Source organism: Micrasema longulum, unplaced genomic scaffold (genome assembly GCF_059751315.1).
Source record: "Micrasema longulum isolate JH-2025_06_02 unplaced genomic scaffold, ASM5975131v1 h1tg000285l, whole genome shotgun sequence".
Taxonomy (NCBI): Eukaryota; Metazoa; Arthropoda; class Insecta; order Trichoptera; family Brachycentridae; genus Micrasema; species Micrasema longulum.
In genome coordinates, this window is record NW_028277489.1 from 130,637 (window position 1) to 156,670 (window position 26,034).

General features: G+C 32.4%; 1 pseudogene across 1 annotated transcript in view; it reads right to left on the reverse strand.

The window, feature by feature from the left end:
- The window catches only part of LOC148282840 (inhibitory POU protein pseudogene), a 117,221-nt pseudogene extending 116,100 nt beyond the window's left edge, over positions 1–1,121 (reverse strand). The window contains exon 1 of the transcript XR_015822011.1: positions 890–1,121. The product of XR_015822011.1 is annotated as an inhibitory POU protein pseudogene (transcript). The remainder of the gene's footprint in view (positions 1–889) is intronic.
- Between the last annotated feature and the right edge of the window lie 24,913 nt (positions 1,122–26,034).

A 26,034-nucleotide genomic window follows, 5' to 3' on the forward strand; every position in this document is an offset into this window, starting at 1 on the left:
ATAAATTTGTTTTTTAAAGAAACATCGATTATTGCATAAAAACCTAAAATAAAAATAAACCATAGGTCAACGGAAAAATGTAATTTGAATTAATAATTATATTATATTTAATCAATACTTTTCTATGTCACCTCACTGGACACAACGCGTATTGAGGCATTCATTTACATTTTTTTTATTTTATGCTCCTAGTTTTAGTAATAGTTGGTATTTAAATAATACATATACACAAAAATACAAGTACATTTATAAAACGGAAGTAATATTTTTTTTAATATTATATTATAGGCACAACACACAAGTACTTTGTAAGTATTGAGCCAAGAAACAAGCCTCTGCACTTTTATACCGGCAAGCTTCCAATAGCTCAACATCTGCACAAATACTTTTATATTACAGCGAAATACATATATTCATTAAATTAATATGTGGATATAACCAGAAATGATAAATTTTATGTTTAGCAAGCAACAATAATTTACTGAGATTGTATTTCATCAATTTATTTATTTTAACGGCACAAGAACAAAAAATATATAAATATCACAGTGAGTAGCATTTCTAAGTATCGTCTTTTCTCGTCTATGTTAAAATATATAAATAAGAATATTTTTTCAAATAATATATTATTGCTATGTTTTATACTAAAAATATTTAATATCTTATTTCGATGTGTTTATGTTTCTTCTTGGTTTTTTTTATGCGTTTACTTCTAAAAACATATTTTACGAAATACGATATTTTAATTTTACTTAATGTAAAAATCTCTGTATATTTATAAAAAATAGTAAAAATTATTCTCAATTGAAAAGGGTACATTTTTGTTTGTTGTTTTCGCTGTAGAAGTTAGAACTGCAGTGATAAAGATAGGTAGAACTGTCTTACTCACCGAAGGATTGGGCACGCAGCGGCGCGGGTCGGGGCTGCGGTACGTGGGGCTGTAGCGGGCGGGGAAGCAGCCCGGAGGCGCCATGAGCCCCCCGCCCGCCTTGCCCTTGTCGGGCGAGTACATGGCGCAGCTGCCCCACGGGTCCTCCTCCAACTTCAGCACCTTGGACGGTGAGTGGTACTGGCGGTCGAAAATTTTGACTTCTTTCTTCTACGGCTGGGGAAAAACACGAGCGTTACGCTCTCGACTCCTGGCTCCCTGTCGCGCTACTTCGCCGACCTATCCAGAACCCCAGTGGGTACCACTCAGTTTGTATATTTTTAAACGAGACCAAAAACGATTGTCAATTTATTTATCTAGTAACCAGTCGTTTCACTATAACAAATCAGTTTCGTAGAATCGTCACCTTCATCACGTATATATTTGTCTACGAGCTTCCGCGAAATGGGTGAACTACGCATCGGCAGTCATATCAGAGCCATATGAACCGCGAGCTTCACACGGGGTCGCTGTCTGTTGTGAAGTGCTCCGCCAGCACCTGTTTCAGTCGGATAATACTGAGGCGTCCACAGGCGTCGTGACGTCACGCCGCGGCGGCGCGCCACGCCCCCTACCCTGAAAATAAGGGGGTTAAATGTCGACGGCGCTTAGGCCGTTTCGGGAACAAGATATTCGACGATTCTCGGTGAAACGGAACGAAGTAAATCCTCGCTCACTCGTGGCGCTTACCGCGATTTTTCGCGGGGGTTCTCGTCGGACGCGGGCGGCGAAAAGGGTCGTATGTGCGTCGCATTTCGCAGCACTTAGGTCTTTCTTACACGGCGCCCCCTAGGGGTTGGTCTCTGGCACAATGCCGCGTATTGTGGCCGCCGCTTTGTTCTGCTATCCTTCTCCCACCCCCGCCGCCCCGGCACCCGCCGCCGACCCTTTATGAGCTAGACCGAGCGGAGCGTGTTAAACCTACTTCTGGCGTAATTAATCTCTTTACAAAGTTTTCTCAAGACGTTAAATATTGTATTAAAGTTCTCTCGTTTTTCGTTAAATGTTGTAAATTATAACTAATGGTGATACATTTATCCATGATGACACCACGCGCCGCGTTGTAACGACTTGTTTACTTTAAATTGTTTTATTGAAATGCTCACATTAACTTGATATATTATCACCTTACCGCTCGTTGTGAAGTATGCCCGAATAATAGTAATCATTTTATTTGACTACATATTTGTAAAAGCTATATCGACGAACATAAATTGATTGAATTTCTAGTATTGAACTAAAGAGTGTGAGACTTAAGATCATGTTTGTTATTTTTACTACACTGAGTAACACTATTGATATTCGTATTGTTACATAATAAAAGTAAAATGACATGTTTATATCTTATATTTATAACTTTTATTACTTATCTATATAAAAGCATGAAACGTATTATAAATATAAATAACTACAGTAAATTTGATCATTCTTTTGAATAGCTTTTTTATTCTTTTCATTTCGCATGTGCAAAAAAGACATAAATGTTATTATTCTTAATAAAAAGCTTAAATAGTTAAAACTTTATGTTTTCAATAAAACTCTTTGGATAAATTGTAATATTTTATTTTGTCTGACCAACATGACTAGTCCTTAAGATGCCTATTTAGGCGAAAGTGGTTGCGGGTCAAATAAAACAAAATTTTAAATAAAATCATTGTCATATTACGATAATGTAATGTAATGTAATATTAATATAATGAAATATGTGATGTTAGGTATATTAATTGTAATTGATGTATGCAAAATTTTATACCACAGTATTTTTTCAGGGTATATCAATTTTCATTAACTTTATTGAAAATGTACAAATACTTTTTTATTCTTGTTTTAATTTACATTTATCACGTTACTCTGCATCCGAACTTTAAAAAGCCTACGTTAATGTCCCTAGTCTAAAGCAACAGTAAGATATATCTCCAAAGAACATTTTAGGAGATAATCGGACTTGAGAGATGTGCAAAAGGTCTGACTGAATGAAACAAATTGAAAAATATTACTAATACTGTATAAAGATTCGAACTTCGATATGTTTTTATTTGAAAACATTTATTTATTTAATTTATTAACATATCTGCATGTATAACTCAAAATCGAAAATTTCCGATTAATCTTGCTGTTCCTTTGGGCTGGCGATATTTTTTTAATTTAATTTTTGTTTATTCAGAAAAACAACAGCAATACAAAAAAATATACACAACATTAAAAAAAAAAACATAAAATAAAGCCAAATCAGTTTTCCACATAAATACAATTATAAAAATCCAGTTCAGTTAGATATTAATTCATAGAAGTGCATGTGTGCGAGTTTTTTTCTGTGTGAGGATGCGTGTGTAAAAAAGTGGAGTTTGGTTTTGGTAGGTATGTGAATATGTGTGTGATTGTATATGGGCGTGAGGGTAGGTTTATGAATAGGGTGAGTGTGTGTTTGATATGAGTGAATAGAAACAACATAAATTTATAATTTAAAAATATTATTTTTTTTATAAAGAAACAAAGGTAATTTTTTTCATAAAATAGTTTTTTAATTTTGGTTTTAAAAGTGAGTTAACTGCAGTTAAATATGTCTATGTTATTGAAAAATACATTATAATTACGCGTCAAGCGAATCGGAGGAAAGTTCTGTGCCTATGTTAGTGCTAGACGGTTAACCAAAGCATGCAAATTTTGTTTGTTAGTAGGCACACTAGAATATTTTATTTGAAAACACAAGATCACGTACACATAAGTAAAGGTTTATTAAAGATTGAATTGATTGCATTTTTTTACGCATAAGGAAAATAATTCTTATTACAGTTATCTCTAAATACTTCGTATTTATAATAAACAATTCAATCTAAAAACATTTATATGCTATAAGTATAATATTTTGATATTTCGTGCAAAAAAAAATCTATTGTTACCCAATGCAAATCCGCTAACGATGAGGCCTTTTTTTAATAAATGGCCGTAGTCAACGAAAAATTGTAAATTCGTTATATTTATTTATTTTAGAGAAACAAAAAGTCAACAACGATTAAATTACACAAAAAGATAAGGTCGAAAGACTGACCAGCGAAGTATATAAGTAAAAATCATTTTTATTAAATAATGTTACATTTTTTAATGTGTGCGTGCGTATATATATATAAATGTAAATGGGTGTGTTTGTGTGTATTTGTATGAGAGGAAGTGTACAGGTATGATTGTGTGTATTTATATGAAAGTAAATCTTCAGGTGTGTGTAAGCGGTCAGTCTAGTGGTGTAGTGGTCAGCGCGTTTGCCTACCACGCCAGAGGTCTTGGGTTCGATTTCCGACATGGTTGATATGAAATATTTATTTAAAAGGGCGTTTTTACACTAGAATATTTCATAGTTCCTGGAGTGGTTCCTGAAGCGTAGGACTGATTATCTTACCTTCATGTAACAAAACTGATCAAGATAGGCTGCAGTTGGTGTACCAATGCAGTGCCCTGTGCCCAAATTGGTGCGGAAAAAAAATCATGATGGTGTCTGTAATCGTGTGCATCATTAAAAATTAAGTGGGAGTGTATCGCAGTCAGATAGAATGAGATTTAATATATTTTTTAATAAATTAAGGGGCATGTTAAACATATCAATGGATGAAAAAAAAAGCATTATAATTTGAACAAGAATGATAGAGGAAAAAGTGTTGTGCATTATAAGTGCTACAGACTGGCAGATGGAATAAATATTTATTTCGTCTCACGCGTAAAGGTACATGAAAATTTATTTTGCAGTACATTTTCATGTATTTTTCAATTTTTTTTATTTACTAACAATTTGTACAAAATGTTTAATTTAGTTAAAGATATAGTAGAACATAGTAATGGTAAAATTTTGTTAGTAAATACTCTATAATGAATATACTTATGACATAAACAAATATTTTAAATATTGTAAATTCAACAATATTTTGAGTTTGTCCAGATTTTTGTAGACAAGGACTGGATTCAACGCCCTGGGGAGCTGTTTATATTCACATATTACAACAGAGATGAAGAACATTTAAGAAAAGGTAATATAGAAGTCTAGGCATCTACAGGGCTTATGATCTGTCAATGGCTGGTTTAAGTGGCCACTTTACCCACTGTGTAACATTCACCATTCTGCCTATATTTGAACATCTATATTCTTTCAATTCTTTTATCTGTTGATGTTTGTGAAGTTAAAGAGCTGAAACCTTTATTTATGCAGGTGAGGTAAAGGTTTTTCTGACAATATAAGTAAATTTAGGTCAAAAATCATCGAATATTGAAAGACGCAGATATTTAATTAATTTTATTATTTAATACTAATTTTACATTTCTTATCTTTTACATTTATTATATTTAACGTATTTTAAATTATTGTATTTATTGTAAATAATTTATTTGGTGTGTGCATGAGTGTCTTACACTAATATACAAAGAAATTGTCAATATTTATGTACATACTGTTTTTTACCCAATAAAATAATTGTTAGAAAAGTAATAAAATACAATGTGCATATTAAGTGTGTAAAACTTACATACATAGGAACATTGTGCATGTTGTTTACGATATAATAAATAAATTGAATATCACATATAAGCTGTTTGAATTTTTGTTCCATTGGTTATTGTTCTAATTTGACTTTCATTATTATATTTTTTGCTATTGTAATGTTACAGAGTAGCCCCATGATTTTTTAATGTTGTATTTAAGGTTATGTAGGAAACTGTAAATGGAATTATGATTTCGGTATATTTGTAAATATCACAAATTTAAATGCCTAGTGCTATTTAATTTTTTTTTTTTTTAAATATGTATTTTTATTATAATTTTCATTGGGAAAAAACAACAGATTTTATATAAATAATAAAATATCAAAATTAGTACAAACATCATGTAAAAGTTGTTCACAAATAAAAAAATAAGCAAATAAACAATAGTGTCATGTCAATAAAAAAGTTTATGGTCAAATAATTGTTGCGTTTTCATCGAAATGGGAAAAAGACTGCGCACGAAAATGTAAAATAAAACAACTCGTTTTGGTCCATAGGGCACTGTGTTGGTTCACATGTTACATGAATGTAAAGTAAGCAACCTTACAATTCAGACATCAGTCCATAAACATGAAATATTGCAGTGTAGAACCACCTTTTTAGTCATTATTTCATATCGACCTTCCCAGGAATTGAATTTGAGACCTCGAGCATAGTAGGCGAACGCGCAAACCACCACACTAAAAGGTGGACGTATCTCCACTCGATTTCCTTATTTATGATTTTTATCTGAGAGCAGCCATCGAGTCGAAAACACTCGTCAATGATCTGGTTCTATTCCACACACATAACTCTATTCTTGTTATTTATTATTTCGTAGAGTTAATTTTACCATAACAAAATTTTCTGACTTACGTCCAGTGTGATGATAATTGTCACCGGAGGCTGGTGAGTTCTTTTATTTCTACGTTGTCTACAAAGTCAACGACCCCAAACGTAAAATCCTTTTTCGTTCAATTTTTACACGGGTACACAGTCGACGTAAATATTCCCAATGTTTTTTTACGAAAAGTTACTGAAACTTTTTGTTAATTTTTAAAATAATTGTTAACTTTGTTAACATCAATCAATCTCATGTGGTAAGTGGACATATCAACATTTAAAATGATGCCAACAATATTTTAAGTTCTAAATTTGTTACAACAGAGCGAGATTTTTTTTTAAAAAAGTGAATATGAAAGTCTATGCATTTACAGAGCTTACATGGCCACTTTACACACTGTCTAATATTTACCATTCTGCCTTTCTTTAAACATCCACATTTCCTCAACTCTTCCGTCAGCTGAATTTTTTAGTCTGTTGAAAGAAGTAAAACAGCTGAAATCTTTATCACGTGGGTGAGATTCATCCGGCTGTACTTTTTGTGCATAATGCATTGGCGGGTTTTTTGTTAAATTCTTATCTTAATTATTGACAGGCATCAACAGACCTTTCGTTCCACTTTAAGAGCGTTTGGCATTTTGTGTCCCATTTTTATATATTTCAACGACTACCTTTACTTATAATAATAAAAATACTTCATAGTTTTTATGTATTCAATAAAATATGCAATTAAATCATGATTAAATCATGAATTAAATATTGTATAAAAATATCATGAATTAATAAATTAAAACATGAATTGGAAAAATAATGATGAAAGTAGGTTGAATGCGGTTGAAATGCAATCCCTCAGGCGAATGTGTGGTAAAACGATGCATGATAGGTGCACAAATGTCGAGATCCGTGAAGTGTGTAAGGCTGAGACATGCATTATTGACAGAATCAAGAAAGGGGTGCTGCGTTGGTTTGGACATGTAGAGCGAATGGACAGTGAAAAAACGGCCAAAAGGATCTACGATGCAAACGTTGATGGATGCAGAAAACGAGGAAGACCGAGAAAGACATGGCACGATCAAGTCCATCAAATAATTGAAGATGGACATGTCAAAAGTAGGAATAATCGGCGTGCGTGCATGCATGTATGAATATAGAGGAAGCGAGGTATGTATGCCAAGATAGAGTATCATGGCGTTCTATCCTCTCTGCCTACCTCTCTGTCTGACAAAGTCGGTCACGACGAAACCCGGTCACTGGTAAAAAAAATAAAAAATAATTTTAAATAAAAGTGGAATATTAAGTATTTTTATTATTATAATTAAAATGCAGTTCCACCAAGAAATGTCAGTAGAAAAACTCAACTACCTTTACTATTTTTAAGATCTATGATATTACGTCATGCAATAAGTCCTTATTACTTATTATCTACTGTTACAATGTCTTCTAGGTCCTCATCCATTGAGATAGAGCCTTTGATTACGTATGCTTGAAGTGTATGACTAGAAGCTAATAATATACAAAAACGGTATTTGTTTGTTTTGTTGGAAACAACTGTATTTGTACATAAATTACCTTAAATCAGTAATAATACTAATGGAAAAGATGAATAAAGAGAAAAGAGGAAAGGAGGAGAGATTAAAAAGGAGATGTTTTTTCAAACGTGGTTTAAACAGAGATACTGTAAAAAAATCTTTGGTAGTGGGTTTCACAGTCGAGCCGCATGGACAGTTCATAATATTTTTATATATCAGATATTATATAAATAAAAATGAATGTAAATCGAACTTTCTAAACACGAGTTTTTACTCTATAAAAGAGGTAAAATTATTGATTATGTATGTACAAAACAATTCTAATTATTTACTTTTTTTTTCCATAAATGCTTTTTTTTGTTCCAGGACCATTGTCCACGTGTAAACAGCAGTTTGTAGCTAAAACATTGTCCTGAGACATCGCCACCGAGATAGACGCGGATCTCAGCGGAACAATGATTACCCCCATGACCAAAAGCAGCCGCCAGCAGCCACATTATCCTCGTGTGAACACGTACGGACAAGACTTTGTGACTATTACGATTTGGTTGACGTTAGAATGTTGAAGCAGAATTTTTTATTTATTAATTAGTTTGTTTTTAAGCAATTTCAACACATTTCGGTATAAAAATAACAATATTTTTCGTGAATTCGCTCTTAACAAACAAAAAAAAAATTGCAATTAGGGATCAATATACACGATAAAATATCGTGCTTTGAAAATAACTATAAGACTTTGATATTTTAACCTCGTTTTTAGATTGTATTGGTGAATTTATTTATGAGTGATTTTTCAATGAGTCCAAGTCAAGTAAAAAATTATGAATTTCAAAGTAAGAATGCCGTTGTAATCACAACCAAAAGCGGCATAACCAGATTTTTTTTGTTTACTGTCACTAAATCCACTAAATCCGAGGCTTTAAAATTTCACATATTTCCTAAAAATGCCCTCAAAAATCCATATTTTTATAAAAATATTGTGGGTGATAAATTTCCAAAGTGTATTTAATTGATTTGATTGCGTGACTCGAGTCTAAAATCACTTTAAAAAACTTGGTCTAATAAAATCAGACAAAACTTTTGACTAAGAAAAAAATACTCTTCAATAAGGAAATTCAGTGTCTTTTTTAATTTCAATTTAATTTTAAGTATTACATTAAGACAATTTTTTCAATAAATATTTATATTTATCATACTATCAGTGCTATGATTTTTTATAGTTTTGTATTATTATTAACCAGTGGGGTCGTTCAAAGCAGTGCGTTTTCATTAAAATATTTTTGATTATTTTTTTCGTTCATTTTTATGAAACTTTGCCGTACATTTAAATGCCCTATTTTTTACCGCGCGCAAAAAAACATTGTTTGTACCCAATTTTCCGTAGGGCTGAAGTTCCTTATTGTAGAATTCTTATTTTAAATTTCCCGAAATGACTAATCTGAATATCAAATTGTATTTATTTCACACGTAATTTAATTTAATTATAAACACCTCTCACTCGTTTCCTCTCCCACCAAGTCCATTATATACCGTTGTGTTTTTTTTACTTTCTTTTACAATAATTTACCATGTATAAATATGTACTTAAAAATGCCCACTGGGCGTATATACAAATAAATAAGTATGGCTTGTGAACAAAAAACGTTTTTTTAAAATAAATTCTTAATTTTTCGGAAAAAAAACAAAGAGATAATGGAGTCGAGAATTTATGTTGATTGTAGATATTCGTAAAGGGTTAAAAGCGGTTCAGATGACGGCATGAAGTATGCAATATCAGGCCGGTTTTTACAGATTTCCAGGGAGCTTGACGCGCCGACACTTTCCACATGTGAACTCGATACATCCCCCAGAGAATGGGCAAAAAAATCCCTACTATGCTATATAGTGCCGCCACGAAATCTCTCGCGGATATATGTACATCCATAGATACATAGGTACATGTATATCCTTTGATCCTGGTGCTTTATTCTGTTGCCTCGCCTACTGCATTACTCTGCACGGAGCCGAATCAGACACTAACCATTGAATCTGTATTGTTTTTCTTTCGATTTATTAATTTTACGAAAAAAAAAATTAAAACATCTCAAAATATTAAGAATATACTTACAAATGGGATTGGCCTACTACTTGGTTAAAGTGTACAATCTACTTCCATCACAATATAAAATTGCTATTAAGAAATGGATAGTGGAAGTGGGTTGCACACGGATCGATGAGTGGATCAAGTCAAATAGGTAAAATGTGTGTACTGTTTATGAAATTTAATCTATTGGTCTATAGAAATTTGTTATGTTTTTTTTTATTATTTAAGTTTAAATTGTTTATTATGTTCATGATAATTAGGTTAATTGGATTAATTACGTTTTTTTTTCATTATAATTATGTTAACTTTGTTAAATAACTAATTTAAGGCATTTTTCACATTTTCTAAAATGTTTCCTCGGCACGGACACCCCAGTGAGGGAACATTTTTCTGTATAAAAAAAGAATACAAACAATGTAAAAGTATAAATAAATAAATAAATTTAAAAATATATGAAGATTGTTGACACTCCGGAATATAGTGGAGTTCCTACAGCCACCAAAAAAATGTGAATTGAAAAACAAAAAAAACGTATACTATTATTTTTTTGTTGTTTTTGAATTACTAAAATAAAAAAAACAGTAAACGAAATTCTGCTTCAAATTAACCAGTAAATAAACTAAGCCTTATGGTGTAATGGTCAGTGCGTTTGCCTACCATACAAGAGGTCTCGAGTTCAATTCCCAACATGGTTGATATGAAGTATTTATTTTAAAGGATGTTTTATAGTCCCTGGACTGGTTCCTGAAGCGTAAAACTTATTATCTTACCTTCATGTAACAAAACTGATCAAGATATGCAGCGAAGATATGATTGATGTACCAATACAGTGCCTTATGCACCTTTAGTTTCGGAAACAAAATTTACGTCTAAAAAAAAATAATAACTTAACTTAAATAAAAAAAATTAAAAAAAACTTTTTTTTATTTCTAATCGGTTTCTGAGCCACCACATGCTTCATTACCAAGGTTAGAAAATAATATAAGCCAATTTAAAATTGTTACTTCTTTTTTTCCACATCTCTTCCTATGTGGAGCGTGTGGACATCACCAGGCGCCTCCAGGAGACCCTGTCGCCAACCAGCCCTCTCGCTTCCTTTAACGTCAATCCCGCGTCCCTTAGTTCCGCCGAATAAAGCTGAAAGATCGTCATCGATGGCCTTCCAGGACGGCGGGAGGGTACAAATGTAAAAAATAGACAATTAGGGTTTAGATTCTTTATGTTCAAGCCAGGTCCACCGCCGCACCCTTAAAAGACTCGTTCTGCACTGTTCAAATTATAAAATTTGATTCTGTAATTTTCAAAAGTATGCCTTGATAATGAAGCGTGTGGTGTCTCAGAAACCGGTTGATAATTAAATAAATAATAAGTGGTCACATCAAAACGTTTTTTTGTAAGATGGATGTGAGATCAGATGAACAATGGAACGAAGAGTTTTCCTTTTGAAGCTATGGACAGGTTGCAAAAACCCGTGCCAACACAAAACTCGATAGTTGGATAATATTGTCTAGTGGAAAAGTTACCTCAATATAACTTACAATATCACATTAATATTTTTTAATTTAATTCAAATGTCTATGTTTTATTGTAAGTTAATTTTAATTGACATACTAGTAAAATATATTTTTTAACCGAACTCAAATATACTTAACCTAAATTTATCTATAAATCTACACAATAAAACAAATTATTAATCCCTATCCCTGCCAATCAAAAAGCATTTTATTCTACGCTTTCAGCTTCCCTGAAACTTTCTGGGAACTAATTAAACATTTTTAACTTCTGTAATAAATGTTATTTTGAGTTTCAGTCAGTCTCACCTTGTGCAAAATGCTCTTTATCATAAAAAAATATATTGTTTTATATTATGTGATTTATGTGCAGGCATTTTTTTTTTTTTTTTTTATTAAATCATACAATTTTTTTCTGTACTCCTAAGAGTAACAACAAACTAAATTACAATTTAAATTATAATTTTGAAAATGTCTTACTATTTTTATGACACAAAATACGAAATCGATTCCGAAAACACATTATACTCGTATGAGCATTTCCAAAGATAAAAAGGAGTAGAAATTACAAAGAAATTATCATGTCGTACTTTGAGAATCTTTGAGAGAAGAAAACTAAATTAACGTACGAACATTAACAATATTTCATAAATTGATTAAGACATAATTCAAACGTACTCGTAACATCAAAAACAATGCGATTTTCAAAAACAAAACTCATCACAACAAAAACGTATTCGTATAAAAGATGAATGAATGTATACTTTTATACTTTTTTATGTATACTTTTACTGACGTCGAATGCGAAAACCGGCCTTGTTTGGGACCATAGTCACGCTAGGATATGTGGTAAGAATTAAAGACCTCGGTATGTGTAAGAAATGTGCAGTCCCCTCTATAAAGACTAGTTTTTGTTACCTTCGGAGGTAGTCTTTTCCATACGGAGGTATTTAGAAGGGTAATTTAGTTTTAATGATTTTGAAAATGCATTGTTTGCACTGCGCTGCCACCACTTGACTGAGGCGGGGGCTAATTTAGTCTAGTATCTAAGGGCGTGTGGAGTACTGGGTCTGTTTGGACCCCCTGCTCAAGTGATATGTGAAGATTTTCTAACCTGAGGGGTAGTTTTTGACATGGACAAGGATGAGTGAGATGAGACGGCGGCTGGGATCCTATTTCATTCTATATACTGAGATGACTAAATAAGATTCGGCGAGTTCTTCAATGATTTCTTCTTCTTCTGTGAGATCGGTCTTGGGCTAAAGCAAATGCACGGACTTCTTTTTTGTTCTTTTTTAGAAGAGTAGAGGCGTTTTTAAAGTCAGGGATAGTATTGAGTTGAAGTTTGAAGCCTTCCTTGATATTTGTAGTTTGTTTGGGAATAATGCCGATTTCGTTTAGGGATTGACAGATAATGGTTCGAGTCGGGCCTTTTCATCTGATGAATACAACTGGCATTTTGAAAATGATTTATAGAGTTTAAAGGTCAAAAGGCACTTCTGCGTCACCGCGCAGTGCATCGCAGCTGTAACGCTGTTTTTTTTAAAAAAAATTATGGGAGTTGCTTTATTATTTACCTTGCTTATAATCTACAACGTTTATATTTAAAAAAGTGGATTTTTCTGCAATTGTTTTACTTTAAATTTTACTTAACTGTTGGGATCAGGACGGATATACAAAAGTGGGCCAATCAGGAACTTCTCAGCATTTGCTCATATAGAGAGGAAACCATTTAAGACTCTTCAAGCGAAGCCGGCTTGTTGACAGTAGTCAACGGCCTTCTGTTCCACGAGAAGAGTGTTCGGCATTTTGTTCCCACTTTGGTTTATTTGACCAATTCCCTGCACTATTTTGACCATGTATGATAATACCTCTTGTGTGAGTCCTTTATTACCTATCACCGATGGGATGTCGTTAGTTGTTTACCCAGGCTTCTGCATCGTGCCTCCAGCTGTTGTCTCTGTTAGCGCTGTTTGTTTCATCCAAAACAATGAAAATACTATTTCGTATTTTCGTGCCGCTCTAGTGGGGATTGAACTTAATTTCAAAATGAGCAATTACTTCTTTGATGCTTGGGTTTTATTTATCTCGACTTTCTATTCCGCGACCCGGCTTTCTACTTGACTTTACTTCGCCTTCGCTCGAGACTTTCGACTACGGATACCTGATTATTGGACCTGAAATAAGAGGCCCTTCGGAGGATACTTAGACCTTGACGAAACGCAACTGGGTCGTCTAGACGCCACTGCCTTACAACCAGTGAATGGAGTGGTGTGCCAGTGACAATAGCAGAACCGATAGCTATCTTTGCAATGTCCTGCCGTTGAAATATCTAGTGACCGACCTAAACAAGATTTTCAGCAGAAACCAAAACCAAATTTCGGCTTCTCTTCTAGGTTCGGCTGAAATCAAAACAAAAATTAAAATAATTTGAATAGTTTAAATATCACTTCAACCCCCAAAATCAATCTTTTTTATTAATCATACGGGTTCATTATAATAAGTGTTCAATAAAATATACTGAAATTAAAGGCATAAATTTAATGAGTAAATTTGTCAATGGTCACGTTGCTTACCATGCATGATGTCTCGGGTTCGATTCACGACATGGTTGATATGAAATATTTATTTAAAATTAGAACTTTTTTGCACCCGAGTAAAAACAGCTTTCTATTTTAGTTAGTTTTATTGTATTATTATTTTTATTTCGTATGATTTTTTTTTCTCATGTTTATTCGAAATTATATAACTTCAAATTACTAAATGAACAAAATAGTTTGGGTTGCTCAACAAGCACAAGATCTAGTCTTTTTTTGGAAAGTAACAACTTTGACATTGAAAAATGGTGAAAAAAATTAGATTGTATAGTAAAAAAAACTTGTACCAATTATGTCATTATATTAATCAATAAAAAAGAGTGTTTTCACACCAGAATATTTTACATTCCTGTTTTATTATTGAATGTGTTTTTAAAAAAACTGATTTTTTACCCTCGATCTGCCCCTGCGCTACAGTAAGGGGACGAAATTTCGATTAGCCCTCTAACAAGCTAGCGATCTCCGGGTATTCCCCGCGGACGGCAAATATTGCGTACATATGATATTACTACACTAATGGTTGGAACAATAATACTATGTTTATAGTACATTTGTAAAGACGAAGGCAACATAACTCGCATACCCTATCGAATTGCATTATGCCAAAATGCATGCGAGCCAACAAAAACAAAAGGAAAAAACTGTGTGGACGAATATCCATAAAACTGAAAAATAATTCAAGAAAGAGGCACAACTTTATTGCAAAGAGAATATTTATGTAAGATTAGACATTTGAATTTTACTTTGACTGGCCACTTTACAATATTGAAATTTACGCAATTATATTTTACTTGCAATAACATAAAAACTTTTATTGGCTGGTTAATGTTATGAGTTTACCCACCGTGTGGCATTGACCATTCTACCTACGTTAGGACATTATTTTTTGATTACTCTAATTTTAACATCTGTTGATATTTTCAATTCTCAGATTCACTGGGGTGCCCCATAGTTTAGTAACCGATACTTGCAAAATTATTGTCTTTGGGAGAATGTGCAGAATAGTTAGTTAATTTAAGTCTTAACGTCTGCTTGTAAACTGAACTAATAACTTGTGTCTTCTATTTCTATAAGGAAGTAATGCTGCTAACCCTCGATTTTGAAATTGTCGAACGTAGTACATACCTACTAACAATCATTTTGCTGTAACTTGAATAAATTGATGTAGTTAATAACCTTTAAATAAGCGGTGCTACAGGCGTGATTGTAGGATTTATCATTTAATGAATTATATGAAGAGCGTCGTTATCAAGAAATTTTAAAATAATCTAATCTGACGTTTTTAAATTTATAAAATTACTAAAATGGACATAGGTTATTGTGCTATAAGTCAATCTTGTTTTAGCAACCATTCGTGTTTGCAATATGGTCATGAGGATGAATGACAATATCCGACAAAGGTTCTCCATATAATTTGGTAAACTCACAGTTAAAGTAGTAGAGTTAAATGAAAGTCGCGATATACTCGTACAAAATTGAACATTTCAATAGAGTAACTCTTGTATTGTCAAAAAAACATTGCCATTTTGTACGAGTGAAACCGTTAGGAAGACCGCGGTCTTGAATGAAGTGACCAGTTGAGATGCTTGTCTACAGTTACACCTAATACCTTAATAGAGTCAGCAAGAGCTAGCTTTACACCGTTCATGAATAAATTAGGAAGTGTTTCTTTTCTTTTGGTTACTAACATCGCTTTTGTTTTTTTCTCTGAGAAGTTAAGTTTAACCTTTTTTCCCCAATCAGCTATTGTCAAAAGGGCACAGTTTGTTCTTTCTTCGGCTTCAGACATAAGTTGAGCTCTGACTGTCAGAAAAACATCATCAGCAAACGCTTTTATGTCAATTCCAGTTTCAAAATCTATTTGTAAAAGATCATCCAAAATTATATTCCAAAAGCTTGGACCACAAACTGAACCTTGAATACATCCTTGTGAAGTCTTTTTGTGTTTAGTTATATCTGCGTGTGTTATTTTGACCTCTCTATTTTCAAGATAGTCGATAAACTAGTTCCAAAATATTTTTTAGGGCAGTTTTTTCGACGTAGTTGACATATTAAGAATGGCCACCAAGCATAATCAAAGGCTCCACGGATGTCCAATGAGACAGCTATGACGATTTGGCGGTTATTTTTTCCTTCATTTATAGAGCTGATGGCTGCATTTAAGGCATCTTCAGTAGACTTCTGGGGTGTGAAGCCATATTGTTTTGGGCTTAGCTTTTTATTAAGATGCCAAGAAATTCTTTCAATCATAGGTTTCTCCAAAACCTTTCCAAAAACTGGAATGAGCCCAATAGGTCTATATGATTCAACATCGTTTTTCTCGACTTTGCCAGGTTTTGGTATAGCAATAACATAAGAGCACTTCCAACAGATAGGAAAGCAACGAAGTCGTAAACATGCGTTGTACATTTCTGAAACTTCATTTTCAAATAGTTTTGTGACGTTAGTGCATATATCTAATGTAAAGTAGTCGTTGCCCGGTGCTTTTTTGGGGCTCATATTCCGTAGTATATCAACTATTTCTTGTTTGGTAAATAGTGGTTCGTCTGGTTCAATCGACGAAAGTTGAGCTTCGTTTCTTATTTCAGAGTGCAGCACTAATTCTGAGGTGGCGTCATCGTCTGGAAAAAAATGTTCCAAAAGACCCTGCACAGAGTCTTCAGCAGTTTTGAAAACTGTGTCTCCATTTTTAAGAGACATTGGAGGATTCTAGTTGTCATTCTTTGCTAGGACCCTGTATATAGCATTCTTACGCTTCACGTACCAGTCAAAGGACCATAAATTATTCCAGTGTAAAAACACTGTTTTTAAAAATGTTTCACATCAACTATATCGGGATTCGAGCCCAAAACTTCTTGCGTGGTAAGCAAACGCGCTGACCATCGCACCACGAGGCCGATAGTTTTGTATTGTGTCAAAGTTGTTCGATTTACTTTAACTAATTTATGATTTCAAAGGGTTTTTTTTCACTACAATATTTATAGTCCCTGGACTTGCACCTGAAGCGTAAGACTGATATTTTTTTTCATTACATATTTTTTTTCTTTTATTCAGGAAAGATACAGTGCGGTTACATAGTTTTATATTTTACACAGTAAAACTAAACTCTAATGGACCAGTGAAGTTTCCATATTATATAATAATTATATGTAAGGTTATTAATGAAAAAACAAAAAAGAGAAGGAAAAAAACATAAATGGAAGTTGTTTAAAAATTAAAACTAAAGTAAAAAAGGTTATTTTAATGTTTATATTAGTATTGACAAACGGAAATAATATTTAAAATAAAGAAAAAAAAAATGTAAAAGTCTTTTCACCTGCATGTAAGACGATCAAGATACACTACGATTGGTGTACAAATGCAGCGCCTTATGCACCATTGGGTGCGCAAATGAAATGATGATGAATCGTTTTGTTTGATTTATCAGCATGGCAGATTTTGTTTATTTGTGTTTTCCCTTCCGTGTATGGAGTTCCTTATGTACCGAGCTACGCATTCTGACGTACATTCCTTCAAACATGGATTCCCAACAATAGGCTTTTGTATTGCGTCAGCATTATTGTGCTAATATTGTAACTTACGGCAATATTGCGAGCACTCTTGTTCACCCAAATAATGGCGCTAGAGGCCGTCATGCAGGTATTGTTGGAGCACCGCAATAACGCTAGGCCAATGGAGTATGGGGAGAATAATAGTCTACACCCCGCTCAGAAAGCATACCGAAGAAATTACTTTCTTGTGGCCAAACTTATTAGATTATGCGTTCGTTTTACCATTTCTTGTACAATTTATTTTGTTAAAAAAATAATTGTAGGCATGCGCAATACGTCGTTATTTTCACCGTCATTATGCCTGGGAAAATTCATAATTTTGTTTCTGTGCCTTGTACCTGTAAAACATAACATTATAATTTATTCTTTATTCATTTATTTAATCCAATATATAAAACAAATACACAGTTTACAAAAAAAAATGTTTTTATAATATGTACATTAATTTCCATATTACAACAGAGATGCAGAATTTAAGAGAAGGTAATATAAAAGTCTAGGCATCTACAGGGCTTATGACCTGTCATTATTTATTATAGGAGCGAAAATTCATTAACATTTTCTTGTATATCCACGAACAGGCCATGCCTTTCTGGGATTTTTTCGTTTACTATTTTTACTATTAATATGTATTTCATTGTCATGTAATTATGCTTTATATTTTTAATCCTCTGTTTTATCATTTATGTCAATTGTAAAAAAACAAAAAAAAATGCCGGGTTTAAGTGGCCACTTTACACACTGTGTAACATTCACCATTCTGCCCATATTTGAACATCTATATTTCTTCAATTCTTTCATCTGTTGATGTTCGTGAAGTGAAAGACCTGAAACCTTTATTTATGCGGATGAGATTCAACTAATTGAATTACTTCACCTACATACTAGGCAACGCCTGAATTATTATTTTTTTTCAATTTCTATACATTTTCATGGGCCAGGTGGATTTATCAACAATATTTTGAGTTTGTTCAAACTTTTGTAGACAAGGACTGGATTCAACTCCAAGGACAAACTCAAAATATTGTGGGCATTTCCTTTTTATTTATGGATGTAGCCACTCCACTGGCCCACAGGTACGTTCCGGAGTGTCAGTGTATTATTTATTTTATACATAGTACACAATTTCACATCAATTGTCAAGAAATATCAAAATATTGTAGATGTAAAAATTAAAAAGTATATAAAAAATGATTTTATAAACATACCTACATGAATAAAATGAGATAGGACTTTTATGAAATTACATTATTACACGGGAGTAATTTTACAGCTATTTTGTAACGTTCTAATAAACTATTTTAGGTATTTTTAATTATTTTCAATAAAAAAATTGCACTTCTACATAATATGTGAGTGGTAAAAAAATACATATTTTAATTGACCCCCTCTATCACATGTTGGCAAGAAAAAAAAAACTTGTTTATACTCAAGCCATAGATTTATTTAAATATCAACGCCAGTAAGGCTTTTTAATTTTTATTTATTTATTCATTCAAAATTACACTAGTTAAAATATTAATGAAATTATAAAGGGTTTTTAGGATATGCCCGTGTCAAACCATAATAAATAACAATAAAAATACATAGTAAAATTAATTAGATTAAATTATAATGACATGTGATGTAATAGAATAACAATCTAGATAAAACGGTATAAATAATAAATGATGAAATTCCAAAGAATACAATGCAAAAAAGAAAATCAGAAATAATTTTGAAAATAAAATTATAAAAATCACACATAATCGAATATACAAAATAATGGTATCAACAAAATATTGTTAAATTAAAAAAAAAATAAGAGTATTATTTAAATCAACAGAAAAATAATGTATATATAAAAACATAATTGAAATGATACTTGAGATATGTTTTCTAGAGACTAACTCAATACTATAGTAAGAAATAGGAGCAATAAATCATATGCCAAATAATAGTACGTACTAAATTAAATAATACAAAAATACGTAATGAAAAAACATAAAAATATCAAGATATATAAAATGCAAATAAAAGTAAAAGTATGGAAGGAAAGCAGATTTGTAAACTTTTAATTTGTAAATTGCTAATCTCGAACTTTAAAAAAATTCACAACCCCGTCCCTATAAATGATATAAAATGTAGAAGTATAAATAATACACAATTTCATCATCATCATCATCATAACCTTTAGCACCTAAGGGTGCATAGGGCACTGCATTGGTACACCAAACGGAGAGTATCTTAATAATTTTTGTGACATGAAGGTAAGGTGATCAGTCTTACGCTTCAGGTGCCAGTCAAGGAACAATGAAATTTTATCTTGTAAAAACACCTTTTTAAATAAATATATCATGTCAACCTTGTCAGGAATCGAACCTAAACGGCAAATGTGCTGACCACTACACCACGAGGCCGACAATTAAATTACGCGTCCATGTAGCTAAAGAAATATTATTTTTTCCGTTGTTAAATAGAATTTTCAGCATTTTTCGAGTGCCAATCTCCGCTCACTGATTTTACTAATTTGACTTTAATAACAAATAAAATGTCTTGTGCACAATTTGCAAAATGGCATATTGAACATACAAGAACTAGAGCAACGATTACAGTCGTCAAGTGGAGGTGATACGGTTGGCTTGGTCATGTGCTGCGGATGCCTCCTGAGAGCCTTAACCACGCTTGCCTACTTTTCAAGGCATCAGGTTCTCTACGTCCGGACGTCCTCTGCTGAATGTTCTTTGGCAGTTCGTGCCAGAGCTACGGGGCGCGAATCTGCCTTGAGAGGATTCACGGAAGCTGGCAATCGACAGAGATGCTTGGAAGATCTTTGTGGACACCACATGCTCCAACTAGGGAGCGGACATGGAATTGTGATGATGACGATCTGTTATTGGCGGGTTTAAGTGTTCACTTTTTACACTGTAACAATCACAATTCTATCTGTTGTTTGTGGATTTCCATAATTTTTAGAAGTTATTTAAATTTAATGATATATCTATGTTTATATTTTTGAATAAACAGAAATGCATAAATAAACTTCCTTAATTCTCGTGGCCTTTCCACAAACTTTCCAGTTCCTACTCAAAAAAATATTGATTTAACAGGATTTAACTAACTAGCATCAGTAGTATGAAAATAAAAATATATATTTCCAGGCGTTACTTGGTACGCGGGGTTGATTTGGCCAGATAAATCTCACCTACATTAACAAAGGTTTCAGTTTGTTTATCTAACTAAGATCAACAGGTTGGAGAGTTGAGAAAAATAAATGTTTAAATATAGGCAGACGGATAAATATTCTCAAACGTGGCCACTAAAGCCAGGCAATGACAGGTCATAAACCCTGTAAATTCCTAAATTTTCGTATACCTCGTTCAAAAATGCTTTCTCCCTCTCTGTTGCTATAAATTTTGAATTAGGCTCAAGCTTGTTGGTCGTTGAATTATGAAAAATAAAGTGATACATGCAAAAAAAAAACTAATTTATTTCATTGTAATATATTGAATAATATTGTTCCTTAGTGCTTCGAAAATGAAAAACATTTTTTTATTATTAACATATTACAACAAAGATGAAGAACATTTTAGAGAAAGAAATGTTTTTTTTTTTTAAATTTCTATACTTCTGTGTGGACCAGGTAGATTTGTCAACAATATTTTGAGTTTGTCCAAATTTTTGTAGACAAGAACTGGATTCGACTCCCTGGGGAGCTGTTAATATAAATATATCAAGTACCTTCTCTAAAATGTTCTTCATCTTTATTGTAATATGGTAATATTAACAGCTCCCCGGGGAGTTGAATCCAGTCCTTATATACAAAAATGTCGATAAACTCAAAATATTGTTGATAAATTTTGATGCTTAAACGTACTCGATAAAATACGTTTCATGTTTTTTTTACTAAAATCTATTTTGAATATTAATCTATACTTGTGCCTTCCAAAATCAAAGCTTTCCACTATTGATTTTACGGATTCGCTACTATGCATAGCCATTTGAGTTTGTGGTTTGATAATTTTATAACCGATCAGAGAAAAATTCAGTAGGGACATTGCAAAATTCACAATTAAATTAATTACACCAGTTTTACGTTTTGGTTTGGTTACGGCAGTTTAATTTCATCCCTTAGCTAATAATACCCTTATCGTACCGCGTCAGTTACCGCTAAAGGTGTAATTATTTTAAAATAATAGCTTCATTTGGTTAATCCTTATTATTCCTTGTATTTGAATCTACTAAACGAAATTCATCTACATGTTTTTGAATCATATAATTCCCAAAAAAATACTTAATGCCTAATTATTTTTTATTTTTTGAAATCAAAATAAGTATCTCCGTTGTTAAAACTTAAAAGAGCATTTCAAAACGTGTTGTAAATTACTAAAAATAGAAAATGGGAATTAAGTTGTTTTAGAGCGAACATCAAAACTCGGACCTCGCCATTAAATCACTCCCAGTGCTAATGAGTTTTTATTTATTTATTTATATAAATACTATTTTATGTTCACTTTTCCCAGCTAACATGGTACATACCCGTTCCAAGCTAGGCAATTACATTTTAATGCTTGATAATAGTTTACAAGTTAATAGAAAGCACAGACTAATAAAATATAAACTTACATTTAGTCAATCTAGCTATTGCATTTTAGAACCCATGCCTGTCTAAAATTCGTATTGGTTTTATGAGGGTAAATATATTTTTTTAAACCAGTTATTAAGTTTTAGTTTGACAATTGTTTCAATTATTTTAGAAACAGTATTGAGCAATGAGATAGGCCTATAGTTTTCAATACGTTTTTTGTCACCACTTTATAAATTGGTATTACAGTCGATTCTTTCAAATGTTTCGGGAAAGTTCCTAAAATAAAACCAAGATTAAATATGAACGCTATTGGTTTTTCTGTATCCGTTTTAATTGATTTTATAACATCCGTTTTAGTTTTTTTTATCTAGACCCTTAGCTGTGCTCAACTTCAAAGAATCTATAGTTTTAATTATTTCAGTAGGTTTTGTAGTAATTTCTTCAATTTTATGTGCTGAAGCAAGAGATGGTTCATTATAAGCAAGGGTGTCTTCGTCAAATTTTAATTCACTTAGAATATTTTGGGCTATTGTGTTTTTAACAGAAGTAAAATAGTTAGCGGCATGGTTTGTTATCGTTTTAGTGTCGGATATTAAAGTTGTGCTATTTATTTCAATACTGTATTATTAAGTAGTTTTCGATTTTGAAGTTCTTGTAATTTCCCTAACTATTTTCCACATCTGTGCAGGATCGCTGTTACTATTTTCGTAAATCAGTTTTTGTCATAGTTTTGTTTCGCCAATCTGATGTTCTTTTTACAGAAATTTATACATTTCTTATTCTCGTATTGAATAATTATATTGTTAGGATTTTTTCTGGCTTTTACTTGTAATTTATTACGTTTATGAATAGCTTGTACTAAAGTATTGGTTATCCATGAATATGGTATGATTCCAACTTACACGGGATGACAAAAAAAATTACGTATCAACTCTAGTCTATCTTTGTTAGTTTACTACATCAAATTGAGTTTTACCAAGGTTAATCAATAATCCCCGTAGACCATTATTCGCACGGAACAACTTAACATGAATAAAAAGAACGCAAATTTACCTTTTTATTCCTTGTTGCTAAAGTAAAATATAATTAAAAATAAGTTTGTGTGTTTAACAAACCTGTTTTACGAAATTACATCCCACCAAAATGTCTCTAGACTTTTAGAAACGGTGTTCCGCAGCACTGGAAGAAAGATAATGTATTAATGCTTTGTTACGCTAAACATTTTTAAACTTTTTAAATTCTTCTTTTTCCACATCTGTCCCTAAGTGGAACATGTGGACATCACAAGAAGACCCTATCGCCAGCCAGCACCCTCACCTTATCCCACGTTAATCCCGCTTCCCTTAGTTTCGCCGAATAAAGTCGAAAGATCGTCATCTTCGGCCTTCCAGGACGGCGCGGGAGCCCGCAAGCATAGAATTAAGAATAGTCCAGAGGGAGCGTAGAATCATATTTGAATACATCAAACTGTGTCCAAACTTTTGCCGCGCGCATTCGTGAAGTCACCGCGTAATGTTGCCAGGTGGGAAAAAAATATAATCATAACACAAATGTAAGGTTAAAAAAAAAATTAATTTGTTAATTTCTCTAAAATTTTATTGTAGACGCGGAAACATTTATTGACACAACAGAGTAGATAAATAAAGGCTCATTTAATAAGAGTAATTATACTAATTAATTTTGAACTTTTACGTTACTTTAGTATAAAACAAATTTTATTTTACATAAAACGGATATGTTTATATCATGTAAAATATTAATTGATGTTTTAAAGATAATGTCGATCAAATGTCCACGACAGCCTTGTTTAATCCGAGATCCAATTTTCATTAGTTCTCTCATTAGATGATCAAAGTAGGGTAAAAAAATTTACTATCTTGGCAGCACTAACGAAATGTACATTTTGTTTTCTCTGACAATCTGACAGATAAAAAAATAATTATATTTTTAAATAATGCATTTGCTACTTACACATACATTTCTCAATTACACGTGAAATGTGATCTCATCCTGTGTTTTAAAGATGCCAGCAGTATTTCTACGCTTTAAAATGACACAACACGGCATAGTTGAATGTAAATCGGGAGTTGCGTACTGAGCGACGTCTACAAAGAAACTAATGGGTCAAAACGTAAAACTACTATTTTAAGTCGCCTTCCGTCTGATGCGCGAAGGCGGTTTCTGGACTGTTCTTAATTCTATGCCCGCAAGTGTAAAAAGGCCACTTGGGTTATCTCTTGTGTGGCTGTGATGTCACACTAGTCTACATACGATACAAGACTTGATACATATCCTTTATTTTTTTCAATAGTGGAGTTGTATTTTTTTAAATGTTCAAATGGACATTTTTACGCCGGATTTGAAACGCAAAATTTGTAAAAATAAGCTGAATTTCAATACAAAATATTTTTATTCTCGCTACACAAAACATGAATGTGACGCTAATTAGCGGTAAACCTGTTTAAAAGAGAGCATCAAGATATAACTCATAACAAGGAAGATAGAGACACTGTTCTGTGGCCAGCGTTTGTGTGAAACAGATTCAGTCGGTTTATGACAGTAACGCACGACAGGGACGCACGCATGTAAGATGACTGATGAATCAATGATTTGAAATTTGTTTTATTATGGCAGGGTTAAATTGTATGTCTATTTTTATAAATTTTATAAAAGAAATCATTGAACAATGTTTTTCTTGTTTATTTTTTTCTTCAAATGTCTGAATGTTAGAATATTCCATCTTTTGCTTTTTGTAACACAATGTTACTTTAACGTTCGCAAATGAATTATTTACTACAGTATTTTTAGAGTTAGGCATCCTCAGCTCGTGCCAAGCCAGGTTTTCAAAACGCTCATAATAGGAGGTTGCTGCGCCCGTTTTCGAACTTCAACGAAATCGAACCACCTTATCCCTAATGTTATCCTCAAGCACTTACTTTCAAAGCAAAAAAGTTTGAGGTTTCGAGTTTTGGTAAGGTGCCTTAATTTGTTCAGTATTTGTTTTAGAAATAACGTATTACGATGCCTCGCTCTGCAGAGAGTAAAAACTACTACAGCCAAACATCTTTATACATATTCGGGGAGGAAGCTTTTTAATAATTTCTCATAAAATTTACCAGAAAAAAAAGAGTACCTACCAATAATTTAATAACGAATTAAAGAAACGCTTCTTGTAAACAGTTAACTTAAATAATGATTTTGATAAAATTATGAATAAAGTTATCAATAAAACTTCTTGATTTAGTTTTACTTTTTTATTATTTTGACCAACGAGCGCTTTCACCTAGGTAAACATATTTAAGACAGGTGAATTTTTTACAATGTTTACAGCTTTTATACTATTTCTAACATATTTTGGAGATAAAAAAATCAAATAAGTATTTTATCTGGAGACAGAAAACATAAATATTTACAACTAGTTTGCTTGTTAAAAAAAGACATCAAAAAGGTTACTTAAAGATGTATATTTATATAAATATGTTTGTAATTAATTTTCTGTGTTTTTTTTTCACCACAACAGGCCAAAAAGCCTAATCACAGTGGTGAATTACTTCATAGAACACGCAAGATTCAGGAAAAGCACATTTGATTTTTGTGTTCTCACCGGGAAACTGGAAACGAACCCTGTACCTTCCCTGTGTGAGTCAAGCGTCTTAACTACTACACAATGGAAGCCGCTAAAGGCATGTCTGTATATATGAAAACATATGTATGTAAATGTACATGCATGTGTGTATATGCTTATAAGTGTTACACACACTACAGTACGTACCCATATATCGTGTATGCCTGCATTTTATATTGTTTTCTAATTGTTTCCATTCAAGCTTTTCTTGAATTTATTGTTGTTTTTAGATGTTATTTTATTTATATTTTGTATTATTTTGTACACTTTCCAAACACGCCTGTCACTTTTTTGTAC